We start from the raw sequence: 14,330 nt of genomic DNA, 5'->3' as shown, positions 1-14,330 counted from the left end.
AATAAAATTATACTCGTTTACTATTTATGATAATAAACAGGTTTACACTTAAAACAAATTTGTCTGACCAAAAAATGTGTTGATTCAAAAAGTATTAATATATAAATCCACGTAGATAAAGATGCCAAAAATCATTAATGTACATATAAAACACCATAATTTCAGAAATATTTCATTGGATGAAATAACATCATGGCAATCATGGTTGGCTATATGTCTGAAATAAAATGGTGAAATAATCAATACGATATAATATTTTTAAAGTCTCTGAAGTTAGCATAATTTAAAACACTTCATCTTACAAAATTTAAGAGTTTATTGTAAGAAAATTTAACAATTATATATTTTTTTACTTCTTCTGAATGTATGGTAACCCTTTAATAGAGCAAAAATTACAAAAATTTCTATAGACAAAAATGAAAGTGTTCTGCAACAAAACTATATCACAGATTTCTGGATTGCCATCAGCATAAATCCAAAATGATTATCATCTGAACATGAATTTATTAGGAGCTTGCTATATGCTAAATTGAGCACTTAAGAATCACTGGATGTTGATTTTATATCCTGCAACTTTACTGAATTTGATGATTAATTCCAATTTGATAATTTGATAATTAATTTTTTGGTTGAGTCTTTAAGACTCTGTATATAAAATCATGTCAACTGCAAACAGAGACAATTTTACTTCTTCCTTTCTGATTTAGATGACTTTTATTTCTTTATCTTGTCTAATTGTTCCACCTAGGACTTCAAGTCTTTGTTGAATAAAAGTGGTGAGACTGGGTACCCTTGTCTTGTTCCTTATCTTAGAGGAAAATCTTTCAATGTTTCACCATTTTGATACTAGCTGTGGGTTTTTCACATATGGTGTTTATTATGTTGAGGTATGTTTCTTCTATAACCAAGTTGTTGAAGGTTTTATTATGAATAAATTTTGTATTTGTCAAATGCTTTTTTTTTGCATCTATGAAGATAATATGATTTTTATCTTTTATCCTTTTAATGTGGTATATCTCATTTATTGACTTGTGTATCTTGGGCCATCCTTGCTTCCCAGGTATTAATCTTACTTGATCATGGCATATGATTCTTTTAATACACTGTTTAATTAGGTTTTCTAATACTGTGTTAAGATTTTTACATCTAGGGGTGCCTAGGTGGCTCCATTGCTTATGTGTCCAACTCTTGAATTTGGCACAGGTCATGATCCCAGTATCATGGGATCAGCTACGTGTCAGGCTCCACACTGAGTGTGGGGCCTGCATGAGATTCTCTCTCTCTCTCTCTCTCTCTCTCTCTCTCTCCCCCCCCCCTTCTGCCCCTCTCTCCCAGGTGTGCTCTCTTTCTCTATCCCTCTAAAATAAATACAATGAAAAAGTTTTTTAGTGAAATTACTTTAAAAAAGGAATTTTTGCATCTATATTGATCAAGGATATTGGTCTGTAGTTTTCTTTTCTTCCAGTGTCCTTATCTAACATGGTATCAGGGTAAGTCTAGCCTCATAAAATGAGTTTTGGAATGTTCCCTACCCTTACATTTTGAAAGAGCTTGAGAAGAATTGGCATTAGCTCTTCTTTAAAGGTTTGGTAGAATTTACTAGTAAAACCATCTGGTCTGGGTTTTTCCTTGTTAGGAGGCTTTTAATTAATGACCCAATGTTTTTATTTGCCACTGCATTTCTATACACTAACAACAAACAATTGGAAAGGGAAATTTAAAAACCAGTTCCATTTATAATAATATGAAAAACAGTAGAATACATATAAGTAAATTTAGCCAAGGGAGTAAAAGATCTATACAATGAAAACCAGAAGATTCTGATGAAACAAATTGAAGGAGACACTAACAAATGGAAAGATATCCCATGTAAATGGATTGGAAAAATTAATATTGTTAAAATATCCATACTACCCAAACAGATCAGTGTAGTACCTATCAGAATTTAAATGGAATTTTTCACAGAAATAAAAAATAATCCTAAAATTTGTATGGAACCACAAAAGACACTGAATGGACAAAAAAAAGTTTTGAGAGAGAAAAACAAAGCTAGTGACATCATATTTCCTGACTTCCATATTTCCATATTTTCCTGAACTATACTACAAAGCTATAGTAGTCAAAACAGTATGGTACTGGCATAAAATATACAAATAGACCAATGGAACAGAATGAAGAGCCCAAAAATAAACCGTTGTATATAGTCACCAATATCTGACAAGAGAGCCAAGAATAATAATGGGGAAAAGAACAGTATCTTCAATAAATAGTATTGGGAAAACTAGATAACCACATACAGAAAAATTAAATTGGACCTTTATTTTATACCAATCACAAAAATTAACTTGAAATTGATTAAAGGCTTAAGCATAAGATCTGAAACCATAAAACTCTTAGGGAAAAAGCTTCATGGCATTGGTCTTGGTAACAATTTTTTTGGATATGACAGAGAAAGCACAAGCAACAAAAGCGAAAAATAAACCAATGAACTACATTAAACTAAGAAACCCTACTCAGCCAAAGAAACAATCAACAAGATGAAAAGGCAACCTATGGAACAGGAGGAAATATTTGCAAACAATGTATCTGATAATGATTAATATCTAAAATATATAAAGAACTCAAAAACTTAAAAACAAAACAAAATGAAAAGAACCCAAACAATCCTATTTAGAAGTCAGAAAAATAAAAAAGACAAGAGATAACAAGTGTTCGTGAGGATGTGGAGAAAAGGGAACCTTTGTGCACTGTTAGTAGGAATGTAAATTGGCATAGTTAATGTGGAAAACAGTGTGAAGATTTCTCAAAAAATTAAAAATAGAACTACCATATGATCCAGCAATCCCACTTCTGGGTATATATCCAAAAGAAATAAAAACAAGATATCAAAAATGTATCTTTGTTCTTATATTTATTATTGCATTATTCACAATAGCCATGATATGAAAACAACCCAAGTGTTTGTCACAGATGAGTGGATAAAGTACACATTGTATATATGTAAATACAATGAGATATTATTCAGCTATGGGAAAAAAGGAAATTCTGCCATTTGCAACCACATGGAACTTGATGGTATTATGCTAAATGAAATAAATCAGAGAAAGACAAATACTGTATTATATCACTTATATGTGGAATATTGAAATGGTCAACTCATAGAAACAGAATAGAATGGTAGTTACCAGTGATGGTTGTGGGGAGTGGGGAATGGGGAGATGTTGGTTAAAGGGTGCACACTTGTGTTAGAAGATGAATAAGTTCTGGAGATCTAATGTACAGAATTGTGTTTATAGTTAACATTCTGTTATAATATACTCAAAAGTTGCCATGAGACTAAATCTTAAATGTTCTCACCATAAAAATAAGATGATAATTATATAATGTGAGGGAGGTGTTAGCTAACACTAGGGTGCTAATCATATTACAATATATAAATGTGTCGTAGACTCTGGGTCTGGAGTTCTCTCTTTTCCAGTAAGAGAGCAGACAGGATTAAAATGCAAGAGAGGGAGGAGACAAGAGCCCTGTGTAAGAGTCCTTGCTCCTTTTGTATTAGGATGAGAAGGCTTACAAGCATGATGGACATGCACAAAGAGACAATGAGGCCATGAACATTAACTCCTGGGCTTGGGGGAAAGGGGGTCTTGAAGATATGTGGTGTTGGGGGTTTGAGTCAATACAAAACAAAATTTTGGCGCTGGGCAGAAGGTTGCTTACAGCAGACATGAGGTGCCACCTCTGTTTGCCTAAACTTGCCTAAGGACAAGAAAGACAGAGCATGCTACCTCAGGGTCAACAAGTCACCTTTCTTTTGCTAATTAGCCCTCCTCTGGGCAACTAGCTCTGTTGAGATCTAAAGTCCTGTTTTCCTGTTTTTGTCCTTCCTTCCTGTGAAAGCAGCTTTCTGCTATTGTACTAAATTGGAGGGCATTTCTGCCCTGAATACCTAATCTCATTTACCCACTCTTTGGTGTGTTCATCCTGGTTCTTTCTAATTCTTTATGCCTTGTTAACCCAGAGGTGCAAGTTCAGGGAATTCCTAAGCTTATTCCCCACATAAGTATATCAAATCAACCCATTGTATTCCTTAAACTTACACAATATTATGTATCAGCTACATCTCAATAATTAAAAAAAAAAAAAAAAAGAGTAATTTAAAATATTGTTTGGCCTAACTGGAAAGGTCTTTTATGTCAAGCAACTTGTTAAGTAAAATGTTTTGAAGGTTAAAACATATAAACACATGCAAAACACTTAGAAGAGCCTGCCATCTGCTAAAGATCTAAACTTTAGAATGATAACGCTAGAGTAAAGACTAAATTGAAAAGTCATAGACATTGGAGGCAATTAACATTGAAAATGTAAGTGTGATAATTTAGTCAAGTGATGAGCTGGTGTAGCTAAGGCAGTGCCATTGGAATGGAGGAAAGAAGGATATATTAAAATCTTGGTGACCATTAAATGTAGTAAAGCAAAAAAGTAGTTAAAGGTGGTCCAAATTCTCTGAAGTTGTGTATCTGGATATGTATAATGATATCAGAGAAAAGTATAGGTAATAAAGAATAGGATGGAGAAGTAAAGTGTTTCAATTTTGATATGCTGAGTTCAAGTATTTTTGGAATAACCAGCTATTAGTCTATTAGGATATAGCAAGTGACTGGGGGAAAAAAAAGGCATCAGGAGAAAAGCCAGGGTTATTTATACATTGCAAATGATTGATGATTGTGCTAGATTACTCTCCTTTTCTTCAAAATCCATAGGCCTAATTATTGTCATTGTATCCACAGATTTCTATTAATCCATTGGCTGTTTGCATAAAATTTAACAACTAGTATTGACAGAGAATGAGCGAAGGAAAGGTATACATAGATTGTGGGAATGGTCAAGGGATAACAATAGATATATGAAAAGAAAAATGTACACCCAGAGTTAAAGGAGAGAGACATACAGAGAAGAATCATGAAGAAGACATCAAGACCAAAGAGAATGAATATAGATAAAAGAAACCACAGAAAACTAGATACAAAATAGATCCTCAAGTGAACACTAGATACAATAATTACATTTTAGTATATCACATTGTCACTTTTGCAATAGTGATTAGCTATTTAATTATTGCTCATAGCTCTTTAACTGTTAATGTGAAGACTTAGAAATATTATGCTGAAGAATGTAAAAAAAGAAAGATCTTATAGGTACAATATCAGTGATAAAAGTATTTCATCACTCTAATGGTTAAATTAAACAGAACATTTAATTTAATTAGTAGCTAACATGATTAGGATTGGGTTTATACACACAAAATTATTTTGATCCACCTCAACCATATAACTATACAAGGATTGTAATCTGGCTGTATGGGAAGAAAACCAGGGTGACAAATAATTTTAGTTGCATAAAAAAAAACCAATATGATATTAGTTTAATAGTAAACTATTTGATATTGAAACCGCATACCATATGCCACACATATACCACATTCATTCACCATGATAGAAAACTCAGACTGTTTGACTAAGTGAATTGAACTGCTTTAATATTTTAATGATTATTTTTCCAATGTAAATGCACAGTTCATGTTATCTATTTGGAGTGGAACACATAATTTTCTAAAATAATAACTAATTAATAGAAACTAATTTATTGTAAATTCTAAATAGATGAAGCAGATATATTTTTCAGTAATAATGGAGTACTGTGCTGATATAATTAAGATTTTTGATGACTGACAGAATTCAGACACTCCCTTGCCATTATTAACGTTGTTTTCATTTTCTGAAGCCTACTATGCATTATTCATATGGGAAATTAGTGAATAGCACAAATGGACATTTTAACCGCAGCCAAAACTCAGGATTTGCGACTTACAATGTGATAGCTGTTCTGAGTCCATAATCCATTTACCCTCAGGAGCCAAAGAATAGCCTTAATACTGTATTTAAGCCACTTTGTTTATAGTTTTACAAATATTTAAGAAGATAACCATTTTTCCATTTAAAACCACAAAGAAGGACATGATAATTAATGATTGTAGTTCAGCATGGGGAGGTTGGTGAGTATTATTATTAGGATCGAATGGATTAAAGAATTTAAGCAGGACTTTACAATGCTCACATGAACAATGGTGTTTTATACTTTCTTCACGCCTTACTTTGGTTTACAACTGAGTGCATTTAACCACCTATAGTCTTTTATGAAATAAGATGAGGTATTAATAAACATAAAAAATAAAAAAACTTCATTAATACAGAAATATACTTTGTTTCTTTTTAGGAAGATTAAGATTATGGATGGATTATGAAACATAAACCAATTATGACTTCAGCCGAAACTTCTAATTATTAAAACTGTCCTAGTTTTCAATGATACTTTCAACAGATTTCTTTTTTGTGTCTTTGTAGTTGCTGTTTAGAAACAAAAACACTAAAAGTGCCAGCTTCCTGTGTATTAATAAATTAGACAGATACAAAACAAATAAACTTTATGTAAAAAAAAAAATGTAAAGGAAGTCAACAATGGCCAAGATAGATATATCAATAACTAAGGGGGCTATCAGTAGCCAACTATCAGCTATCAGGCGCTCAACCAACTGAGCCACCTAGGCACCCCTAAAAAATTTTTAATGTTTATTTATGTTTGAGAGAAGGAGACAGAGCATGAAAAGAAAGCATGAGCTCCAGGCTCCTCGCTGTCAATACAGAGCACTACAGGGGGCTCGAACTCATGAACTGTGACATCATGACCTGAACGGAAATCTGACGCTTAACTGAGCCATCCAGGCGCCCCAGAACTCTACAGTTTTTAAATCAAGGCTGGCTTAAACAGAGATAGCCTAAATACCAATTATGTCAAATCGTGGTCAAGTAAAGTTGTGGTACTTCCAAATTCCTAAAATTCCTAAAAGCACATACAGATAATCACAAATTGAGCAGACTAAATAGATTTTGGACACCTACCATTTCTCTCTGCATTTGTATACCTTCAGTATCTTGTGAGATTATTGAATAATAAATACCGAACTATCAACCAGGGTCCAGCATATTGAATAGCATAATAACATGAAAATAAAGCACCAGGATGATGTCTGGAATCATTTGGTTTGTAATCTTAGGCCCTGGATTACTTTGTTGGTACAGGTCCCTGAGTGAATTCATCAGTATTACTGAGCAATTATATATATGGAGGACATATGCAAATGGTAAATGATGAAAAAAACATTATTAAAATGATTAATAAATTATTCAAGACATTTGTTATATTTACTTACTCTTTATGTGCCCTTACTATGTTGAGAGCTTAGTTCATGTCAGTTCTATGAAAGGACTGTTTTGGTAGTTTTATGTGCTATCTCTCAGGAGTTGACACCACGCTTATGGCCCTGAGGTATGCCAGGGTGTGTGTGCATCTGAGGAGACAGCCTTTTCCTCAGCACTCTGTTTGCCTCCTTTAGTCAGGAATATGTAGGCCTCAGTGAATGGACACTGTGTGTTCTATTATAGGGCAAATTTGGGGGCCTAAAAATACTTTATTTTTATAGTCTTTTTTCAGGTCACATAGGCAATCAGAGAGTCACTAACATTTACTTTAAAAATCAGTTTGCAGCATTTATGTGATTTATACATAATCTACAAATAAGAACCTATGTTCTTTTTATTCATCTAGCTTGTCCCTCTGTAAGTAACCCAGCTTACAAAAGATATTAATCTTTCTATCCTTAATGTATGGGTCTCCTGACAGATTTTAGCAATACCATGCAAGTCTTTATTTTTTTTTTTCCTCTCACACACAACATAAAGCTATTTGCTGCTTTGAATTATACAAATAAATTGAAAGTCGGTAAGGCCCATGGAATGTTGACTCTGGTTCTTGATCTGATGAACTATCAGCCCTTCTTAGGGCCAAATGCTTTAAAGTAACCATCTAAATATTTACTTACATGGAAAGAAATGTCTATTTTGAGAAGCTTAGTGCCGATTATAATAGCAGAGCAGTCATACTCAGGCATTTAAGATAAACATTGTTTTTGTTTTGTTTTGTTTTATTCTTAATATATTTATTTATTTTATTTATTTATTTATTTTTTTAATATATGAAATTTATTGTCAAATTGGTTTCCATACAAAAAAATATGGAACGCTTCATGAATTTGCGTGTCATCCTTGCGCAGGGGCCATGCTAATCTTCTCTGTATCGTTCCAATTTTTAGTATATGTGCTGCCGAAGCGAGCACAAACATTGTTTTTGATAATGGATAAAAAAATACTTCTGATGATATTTATTTTATTTTATGCTTGCTATGTGGAAGGGCCAGTGCTAAATGTGGAGTAATAAATATAACATGATCTGGCCATTGTAATATGTTTTACAATATTGTGGTGTTATTTAATGTCTCTATTTATAAACCTGTAAGTAGAAACCATTTAAACAGAGAGGCGGTGGTAAGAAAAATGATCTTAAACAAACTTTAAGAAATACTTAGTGGTTGTTACATTTGACTATGTTTTATTTTTATCATGGATTGTAGTACTTTATTGAGAATGTTTAACATTTAGAAAATGATAAAATAGATGGGAAAGAGTTAATTTATTTTGGAATTAATGCTTTGATAATATTTGAGTTGGAAGTAAAGTTTATCTCTGACTTGGCCCTTAATTCTTGACTGGTGGTAAGAGTGGACTTGGGTCTTTCATAAATGACTAATAGCATAGGAGAAGAGATCATTTTGAGAAGTATTCAAGAGACAGACCTTTCTGAGTGTAGTTGAGGTCAGATTGTAAGAAACAACAAGCAAGTAATATATACGGTATACAAAAAGAATACAAGAAGTGGTGAATCGGTTGCCTAAAAACAGTGGCTCTAGTCATATCAACAATTTCAAGAGTCAATAAACAATGTTTTTAGTGATCAGTTTATAAGTACCCAGAATTTCTCAGAACTAAAATTTAAGCATTATGTAATATCTCATATTAATGACTATTAAAACCTGTCCAATAATCTTACTAAATATAATCTCATTTTACTGTCCATATTTAGTATTTATTATATAAACCACCTTTTCATGCAAATAATTTTATTGAGTGACAAACCTATGCTAGTTATACTCTGGCATGTTAGAAATTCATGATAAGGAACCAAACAGAGACCTTTCTACAGAAAATATTCTGAGAAATTTAAGTTTGATATGGTGAGATTTTCCAGTGGAGTTGACAAAGGAGTTTCTGGAGTAAGGATATGATGAATTTGCACTAGGTGTTTACATTTGGGTAGAATTAGTTGTGAAGAAAAAAGAGATAGAAAAACAGTAATATTCCAAAGTAACTCTCACATTTGGATAGAGAAGGAAGAGTAATTCAAACATATCTGAGAAGGAGCATCAGGTAATTGGACAAAAATCAGGATATATATTGTCGACATTCATTCAAAAGAGAAATATCTTTCTAGTAGGAAAGAGGATTTAATCCTGTTTGTTGTGGCTGAGAGGTAAATAACAAGCATCTAGAAAAGTTGAGAAGAGAGAATTGAAGGATGACTGAGTGAATAGAAAGGAGATTTCAGGAATAAGAGGAAAGGGTTTTGAGGAGAATTCAGAAGTAAAAGATAAGGGTTTTGAGAAGACTGCTTATGAAGAGGAATAGCAAAAATGGGCTGTGGTTGAAGAATGATGTGGGGGGAAGGCAGATTTTTGATGTTTTTATATTTTGCTTTGTTTGAAGGATGAAAGACACAAGAGCATTTTCTGAACTGCGAGTGATGATACAATGGAAGTAGAGAGTCTGATGATTCCATGCAGTGATGGGTTAGCTGAAGAGGAAAAGTCCTTGCAAAAATAAAAGGGCATGACATCCAGTATACATTTGTAGTGACTAAGTTTTCATGGAACAAGGACAAATCTCCTCACTGAACTAGGAGAAGAGAATGAGAGGAAGAATACAGATTGCTTCTGCTTGTTCAAGGCAGTGTGATAACTCCTGGGATGAAAGGGAAGTGTCGAAAAGGGGAAAAAGGATTTGAGAAGAGAAAGTGATATGAGGCATTCCCTTGGGGAATGTAAGAGTGAATTTGCAGCGTACCAAAGAAGTAGAGTAAATTGTGGAGCCAGCCAAAGTTGGTCTCATTTTGTAGAACGTGAATTGAAATAGATCCCATCTGCCAGTTGGTCATTTATCCCATTGATGCTCAGCACCTACCTCCTCGCTTCTACCACCATGGGAAGTAGGAAGGGGAGAGAGGGAAAAGAAACATGAGAGGATTTTTTTTTTTCTTTTCTTTTTCCGAAAGAGAATTTATACACCATGGATATATTAGTTTCTTGGCTTGCCGTAACAAATTGCCACAAAACTGGGTAGATTAAAACAAGAGAAATGTTTTCTCACAGATCTGGAAACAGCAATATGAATTCAAGGTATCAGCCAGGCCATGTTGCCTCTGAAGGCTCTAGGGAACAATCTTTTCAATGTCTGGTAGCCCCAGATGTTCCCTGATTTGTGGCAGCATAATGTCAATCTGTCTCCTTCACAGGGCACCCTTCTTCCTGTGTATCTCTCTGTCAGAATCTCCCTTTCCTTTCTCCTTGGAAGATTCCAGTGATTGGATTTAGGGACCCCTAACTCCAAGATGACTATCTGCAGATCCATAACTAAATATATCTACTTTGTCTTCTATCTTCCATGAGTTTATTAAAATGATTCTTTTCCTCCCCAGCCTCTTTCTTCTATTATTCTGTCATTGTTTGAGTTTATTCCTTTCTGAACTTATATACTTTAATTGTAGTGTGGTTTCCCAGTGGATGACAGACTCAAACATCTATAACTAATCTTTCACTTGGGAAGTTAAAAAGTGTTTTGGCTATTTTTGAAGACTGTGTTCCTGTTTTGATATAGGAATTGCCTTTTGCTTGCACTATTTTGCTCTTTATTTTCCACTATGAAAAATGAGCAAATTAGTTTACTAATACTTCCTTATACTTCTTCAAGTTCTCTTTTCCCAATATTTATTTATTAACAACTATTAACACTTAATATTAATTATTATTACTATTTTTAGTGCTTCTCATGTTCCCTTTACAAAATTATTCCAAGACTACCTCTTGTTTGTTAACTTTCTTAATTTTAGATACTTTTTATGGCCGCAAATCTCAGCAAGAAAAGTGTAGAAAAATATGCACTAACATGTCATCTTATTTCCATTCTCTGTCTGATTTGTGTTTATTATATTACTACACTTGATAGTCAATGTCTTAATATTCTTATCATGGTTTTCATGATTGATTAATTTTATACATTTTATAGGTTTAATGGCTACAACCAGTCATTTTACTATGGCTTAGAGAGAATTACTTTTAAATTAGCTGAATTTGAAATTTTTAATGCAAATATACGGGGTCATCAGAGAGAAAAAACAGAGGAAGTTATAACTCAAGTAGAAATATTGATCTTTAGTAAGATCAGGGATGGATCTTCCATTATTGTAGGAGTGAAGTATGAACGGAGTAAGAATACAAATATTTCTGGGGACTTATGGAAAAAGGTTGAAGGAGAGAGCCCATGTAATGCCATCTTAAAAATAGTGACAATGATACCACTGTATGCTGAACTGAGGGGAAATTTGTGAACTCAGAATCTGAGAATAAACAGAGAATGTGTAAAATTGAGAATAAACATTAAGTAATTTTGTAGGAAGTTGGAGAGCAAACTGATAGGAGAAAAAATATCATGGGGCAGGATTTATATGTTTAAAGAAATCAATGGCCATGCTCTAAAACATTATTCTTGAATACCTCCTAATACCAATATCTGTACTGTATGGAGTTTTTTAAATGCAAAATATATAACAAATATTATACTGGGTTTCACAAAGATTCTATCAGCTGGGCATAAATATTCCCATTTTACACATGAAATTAAGACAATGTTGACATATCACTGAATTTCACAATTTGAAAGTCAGTAAGGTTGTATTGTGAACATACATATATGGTATGTTTGCATAGAGAAACAACAAAATTAAAGTTATATGCCTTTAACAAATTTACTATTATTTAGAAAAAGTACTAAAGCTTGCTTCATTACAAATAAAGATTTAAAAATTAGATTAACAAAAATAGAGAGACATTTAGGTAAACGTCCCTAGAAATAGTTTTCTTGGATTGATTTTATTGCCATAGTCAGCGAATATATTTCATACAGGTTTTTTTGTTGTTCATACACTAAATCACTAGACCTATTTATACCACTCGAATATATCCTACTAAATTTTATTTAATATGATATTTAAAGTCTTTTTCATAAATTTTCATAAATGAGTCTTTTTCTCATAAATTAACTGCACCAGGAAGGTGAGCCAGAACAATTTTATGCTTCATATGGTGTTCATAATTTGGCATACTACAATCAAGAAAAGACCAAAGCATGGAGTTTAAACAGATGTCTACTTGTATAGGTCCATAATACATTGGTGCCTTTTTTATCATGAACTCTGAGACATCCTGCTTTTCAGTTCGATGGAAGAAAAGACAGGCCTGATAAATGTCTGGGAGAAAAAAATAAATCAGCTCAGCTGTGACCCAGGTCAGGATTATTCTTAATATTCACAATTAATTTCTGGAGAGCAGCTTGTATACAACATTACCAGCTGCTCCTCTAACAAATATGTGCACATTTTGGCAACTGCAGATTTAGTCATTTGCTCTTCTCACATGAAAAGCAAAAAGGTGAACTCATCTTGTATGCTTTTTTTTCCTTCCTATTTTCCTTTATAGTGATCATACTTTTTATCACATGAATGGCAAGTAAGAGTAAATTAGGACTGGTACGAGTGACACCTGAGCTGTGAATGAGCATCGTTCAAGTGAGGATGCATATCTTAATTAAAATTTCAGTGAATGGTAAAGACAGACCTCTCAATGACTTTTTTTTTTTTCTTTTTTAATTCTGGACTGTTGTAAAGATACTTTCTATTGCTTTTTTTGGCTAATTCACTTACGTACTTTATTTAAAGTGTCAATAAAAGGTCAGGTTATCAGATTCGGTCTGGGATGACTTGGTTCTGTTAGGAAAAGATACCATGCATGTTTTCACAGAGATGAATGGATGGAAGCAGAGTGTGTTATCTCTTATGTAAGGTGGCACCACTCCCTCATACTGAATCTCTGGCGAATTGGTTTTTACAGACTCCTGTCCAGACTGAAGGATGACCTACGTGACCTTTTGACATTAATTCCATCTACATGTGGACTTCTAAACTGAAGACATGCCATTTAAGAAAATTCAGTAATACCCTTTGACTATTACTTAAATGCACCCAAAGCAGGGACAGCATCACAATTCAATAAAAACAAGAGCTTTGGAATAATACATGCTTTGTTTTTATTTATATCTTAGCAATTGTAAGTGGTTTGCTTAAAATATCTAGTATTTCCAAGCTTAATTTGTAAAAATGAGGGTGTATGCATATATTCATAAGATTATTGAAATATAGGTTTAAATACCTAGCATCAAGTCTGTCACGAATTTTTTGCTAAAAAAGAAAATATATTATGTTCCTCTTTTCTAAAACAGATTTGTGGCAGCTTAAGAACTAAGTGATGTGGGTGAGAAAGGGGTGCACTCATATGGATTAAAACAAATTCCAATGTAAGTGGTAATAACCAGTCTTTATTCTGAGAATCTGTATATTCAAAGAAATAATGGGAAGGAACAACTTAAAATATATACTTCATTTATTTAAAAATAACCATTTCCACTATTAATTTAAAAAAGACGTCAAGATTTTTGTCATTGTTGACTTTTGAGAAGGCATATATTTTTTGACAACTTCTAATTTTTAAAAAATATATTTGCAATATGTAGCCTTAATGATTTGGGGGAGGATATCTAGGGGAAGGTAGCACCTGATTTTCTTTAAAATTCAGCTATGTTCAGGCACGGCATTAGTTTGCCTGGGCTGCCAAAACAATGCACTGACAAACTGAGTGGCTTCAAAAACAGACATTTATCTTATCACAATTCTGGAGGTTAGAAGTCCAAGATCAAGGTTATAGCAGGCTTGATTTCTTTTGAAGCCTCTCTCCCTGGATTGTAGATGGCCATCTTTGTGTCTTTATGTGATCTTTTCTCTGTGTGTCTGTGTCCTAAACTCCTCTTTTCATAAGGACACCAGTCAGATTATATTAGGGCCTATAGTTATGACCTCACATACTTAATAATCTCTTTAAAGACCCTATCTCCAAATACAGTAACAATTCTGAGGTATTGAGCATTGAACTTAAACATATGAATTTGGAAGGGGGACAGGGTTCATCCCATAATAAGTGCTTCACCATGACTATG

At 33.2% G+C, this 14,330-nt stretch overlaps 1 long non-coding RNA gene and 1 other non-coding gene across 2 annotated transcripts in view; one reads left to right on the top strand and one right to left on the bottom strand.

The window, feature by feature from the left end:
- Nucleotides 1-13,330, top strand: part of LOC132682011 (uncharacterized) — a 174,171-nt gene extending 160,841 nt beyond the window's left edge. Inside the window, exon 4 of the long non-coding RNA XR_009611400.3 lies at nt 13,172-13,330. This is a non-coding gene — a long non-coding RNA (uncharacterized LOC132682011). The remainder of the gene's footprint in view (nt 1-13,171) is intronic.
- LOC132682491 (U6 spliceosomal RNA) lies at nt 8,126-8,233 on the bottom strand. Its single transcript, XR_009611680.2, has one exon. It is a non-coding gene; the product is annotated as a U6 spliceosomal RNA (small nuclear RNA).
- Nucleotides 13,331-14,330: the final 1,000 nt, after the last annotated feature.

This window comes from Panthera onca, chromosome A1 (genome assembly GCF_046562875.1).
Source record: "Panthera onca isolate mPanOnc1 chromosome A1, mPanOnc1 haplotype 2, whole genome shotgun sequence".
NCBI lineage: Eukaryota > Metazoa > Chordata > Mammalia > Carnivora > Felidae > Panthera > Panthera onca.
This window is presented reverse-complemented; position numbering and strand designations above follow the sequence as displayed.